The following is a 4,595-nucleotide window of genomic DNA, read 5'->3' as shown; positions in this document are numbered from 1 at the left end:
AAACAGTTTCTCTCAGGGAAACTTTCTCTCTCCTGGATTCAGCACCCATGTGCTTTGGTTCAGAAAAGCTGCACTTCTGCATGAAGTAAAACACACACTCAAATACAACAAGGTTGCCATTTAATCAGTAGCAACAAGGTTGCCCATTTAATCAGTAGCAGTCTCGTTGTGAAAAGAGGCACCCGGAAACCTGACCGTGGATCCCCTACCCCAACAGGGTCTCGGTATAACCTCACACAGGGTTTGTGGCAACTTGACACAAGGTAGCGCCCCCGACCACCAGCATGAGAACGGACTTCCACATGCACAGCCAGCCCATGGCCATGCAAAGCGCACAAGCAGAACAACAGGACCCTAAATATGGTCAAAGGGATCAAGACTGCTTTTGCGAACTAAACCCCAGAACGAATCGTTCTCGTTTTCTTCAGCTCATCGAAATTAACTCCATTTCCCCTCTGTTCCTTTACTGTAGACGATCTCGGAACACTGCAGTCCTCTGAGCCGATGTGTGTGCGGGTGGCTGTGGGGGTGGCTGTGGTTGTCCCTTGAAACCGCAGAGGGTTCATTTTAAATAGGAAGTTTCAATAGATCTGAATTCTCCCTCTAGTTCTCCCTCATGATGTTTACATTTACCTTTTTTTTTTTTTTTCTTTTCTTGCAGCCAGTCTTCGGAAAACAAATGGTAACATTTCTGATATCCCATCACCCCAGTGCTCTTGAGCCCCTCTGAAGCGACTGGTTCAGCCTTTCCTCTTGTCTGCCGTTTCATCTGTTTCGCTTGTGTCGGCATGCCTTTCTCTTGCACGTCCTGTCTACGAGCTCCACCTCAATGTTTTGTGTGGGACTTGTCCCACGTTCCTTCTGTCCATTTCTGTTTGCCTACCTCCTCTGCTCTGCCATTCCTCTCTTTGCAATGCATGCCATGCCCTCCCTAAGGACTGGCTTTGCTTCGGTCTTTCAGGCACTTGCCACAGTTCATGAAGTTGGTGAGATGCAAAGCATTACGCAGAGGGAGATGGTTTCTCTTCCACGTGTGTTTCTCAAAACATCCAAACACAGGGGCTCTGTCGGGACTTCCAAGTCAGAGGGGCCATTCCTGCACAAGGGATAGCTCTTCAAAGACTTAAGAGATGGGAGATGGCCCCAAAACGGCTCCGTTAATGCCCTCTGCCCACTGCCCTTTCAAAGCCTAAGTAGTATATGCTATCATCCATCGGTCAAGAGTGTGCCAGGGCGCCCCTCTTCCACTGGCCTTCCCCTGGGAACCAAGTATTCCCAGGTATGAACATGTTACTTCAGTTTGCCTGCTGTTCTAAACAAAAGCCAGGCCTACCGGTTGTGTCATTTTGTGTGTCTCAGAGTTCTGAAATGTCAGTTCTCCCTGACAAGGCTGTTGAAAATTTAGAGCAATCTTCAGTTGCACGTAACACATCTTTTCGGTTCCTTTTGGGTTACTCGCTTTTAGAATGATTAGCTTTCCTCCCCCGAAGTTAGGTGAGATGGCATTATAGCCTTTTTTTTTTTTTTGTAAGGGCCACACCCACGGCACAGGGACATTCCCAGGCTACGGGCTTAGTCAAAGCTCTAGTGGCCAGCCTACAGCACAGACGCAGCAAGGCCAGGTACCAGCCATCCCTGTGAACCACACACCACAGCCCATTCCCATGCCGGAACCTTAAGCCACTGAGCGAGTCCTGGGATGAAACCTGTGTCATCCTGGTTGCTACTCACATTCTTCCCACTGAACCACAAGATTTCCTCCCTTCTTTTTTTTTAAAGTGAGGAAGTGTTGCTTAAAGCATGCACGTATAGTAATGTTATAACTTGGTAAACAGATTTCTGCATTAATAAATGCTTTCATCTATTGAACAGAGCAGATATTTGTGTGACCACACAATGATTCTACCAATGCCAGAGAGATTTCCTCCAACAATGTCATAGGACAAGAGAAAGTGTGTATAGTTCCTAAAAGCTGGAATCCTTAAATCATAAGGACTCCTAAGTGCTCTCTTTTAATTAAATGTCAATTCTATAGATGATCTAATCTCTTAAAATTTGCACACAAGTTCTGTAAGGGACATCAGTAAAGCCTTGAGTCATATAGAAAAGAGATGAAACAAGTGCACAGTTTTCTAACACTTTGCTCTTATACTTGTACCAATTGTTTTTCTTTACTAACTTATTGCTGAAAATTATATTTGCCCCAAATACATGAGTCAGCCTCAACATCCATTTTATTCCATTTCTTCATTCTTGGATTATGAAAGATTGGTGTGCTGAGACATTCCTCACTCCCGTGTTAAGTTAACAGGAATGGAAAGAATGTGATTAGATCCATGCTCCTTAGCTCTTTGACTTTCTTCATTAGATAAAAAAAAATGTGGTAATTTTGAAAGCACTATTGAAAACTAAATTAGTTTTTCTTACAGTTGTGTTAAATAAAGAGAAATAGAAACCATAAGTCTTCAAAAGCCATGACCCAGATGTCAGTCATCCCCTTTCTCAGCTGCTGTGGCATCTTCCAAAAAGACCTTTTCAGGACTAATGCATGTGTTTCACACTATTGTAAAAAGAGTGCTTTCCCTGAAAAGCATCTTGTTCAATGTGGCATAGTTGGAAACACTTTCAAAATGAAAAATCAATTTCAATCCACTCTAGCAAAAAACATTTGTTGTATAATTATTTTATTAAATATGCATTCAGTTGTCAATTTTGAATTATTAATCCCACACCTGGAAATTTTCTTCCACTTTCCCTGTTTTTTATTTTTTTGATGATTTCCTCACATTTACATGTCTTTTTTTACTTTATCTTTCAGGAGCACTTCAGGATGAGATTGGTAACTTTTTCTGGTCTTTCTTTGGTGGGGGAGATATATTTCCTAGAAATATTCTCTTTGTTTCTTGCCTTCCTTTGCTATTACTTTCATTTACTGTCTTCCAGATGATTACCATGATTTCATTGTAAGGTTTGTTAAATGAAAGGAGTTGGGCAAGAAGAAATGTTGTTTTCTCCGAAATAAAAATCATTCTTTAAACTGGATTCTCTAACGTGTCCTCTGAGATGGAGTGCCCACTGTTTTGTACCTGATATTGTCCTGATTTTTAGTGTAAACTCTCAGACTCCACACTTGGTTAGAGAGATAAGTTTTTCCTTTTCATTTACACACTTTTTCTCCTGTAGTTGACTGACGAGTCCACTTTCCTTGAACATACCCTCAAGTGATCTGTCTGTAAATATGTGTACTGATTCTGCCTGCTTAATTTCTCTTTCCAACTTTAGTTCTTCTTCTTCTTTTGTTTTTATTCTAATCCACTCAAACATGTATTCAACAAATTTCTCTTCCTTCATGATATTTTTATATTGATTTTTCTATCCGACTTCCTTGGTAATGTATCCTTATAGTCTAAGGCTATCTTATGAAGAATTCTTAAAATAATTTTTAGTACTCTACATGAATATTTTATGTTCTCATGTCCCTACATATCATGTAGTACTCCTAAAATTGAAGGAACTTTTTATTTAGAATGGACCAGAGAGATTTCTCATTACTTTTAAAATGTGAATTACTTGACCAACATGCAGATATAACCATTAGCAGATGTATGGCTTTAAGTGCATCTTCCTCATGAAGTCAAGAAATCCTCTCATATCTATGGGTGTTTTGTGTTTTCTCTCAGCTAGGAGGAAGGCTCGATTCAAGAAAGGTAAGTAAATGGTTATCTCTCAGCTTCCTTCTTCCATCTCTCTTGGGTCCTGTCCCTATAGCAGTATGAGAGAATGCAGGCATAAAAATTAAAATGTCTATATTGGGCAAAGAAGCCTTTGCTTTTCTTTCTCTAAATTCTGTAATGAATTCTCTCTGAAGTGTAAATGAGGAGTGATTCAGCATGTTCTGCCCCACCCCGTCCTCTTTCCTTTCTTCCTGTCTTTATCTTATGCTCCTGCTTTGTGTTCCACCTCTGTCCCCCACATTTTGTTGCTTCTGTATTTCTACCTATATCTTAAACCTGACCATTGTAACTTATTATCTGTATCTTAAACCTGACCGTTTTTATTTGTCATGTTTCTTAAAATGCAATACGGAGGTAATACAGGATAGAAAGAGGAAGTCTGAGGGATTCAAGAGAGGAAAAGGGATAATGACAGGGAGCAATGGAAAAGATAACAGGAGTAAATGGAGAAGGAAAAAAGCTAAAGGGTTTCCTATGTTTTCTTTTGCAGCCTGGAAGGATGATCCATTATATCCTGGTGAGTAACATGGACTCTGATGAAGAAAATGCTACTCTCTAGGATATTTGCAATGAACACCTACCATGTCAAAATAATATGCTGAAAACCAACGAAAATCCAAAGTATAGACAACACAAACTCCATAGATTACTCATATTTTAAACAGATAATAATTTTTGAAACATTAAATTATAGCAGGTTTTTCATTTTTTAATTGCACTTTACATTGTGTTTTGAGCATATGCAGAGTGATTTTCATCAGCTAAAATCTGAGGACACTAACATGAAAAATACTTTCTTTGGTCAGATACACCATGTTCCCTATTTTCTGTGGAAACATCCTAAATAGTTTACAGATATTT

Source organism: Sus scrofa, unplaced genomic scaffold, assembly GCF_000003025.6.
Source record: "Sus scrofa isolate TJ Tabasco breed Duroc unplaced genomic scaffold, Sscrofa11.1 Contig955, whole genome shotgun sequence".
In the NCBI taxonomy this organism is placed as follows: domain Eukaryota; kingdom Metazoa; phylum Chordata; class Mammalia; order Artiodactyla; family Suidae; genus Sus; species Sus scrofa.
This window is presented reverse-complemented; position numbering follows the sequence as displayed.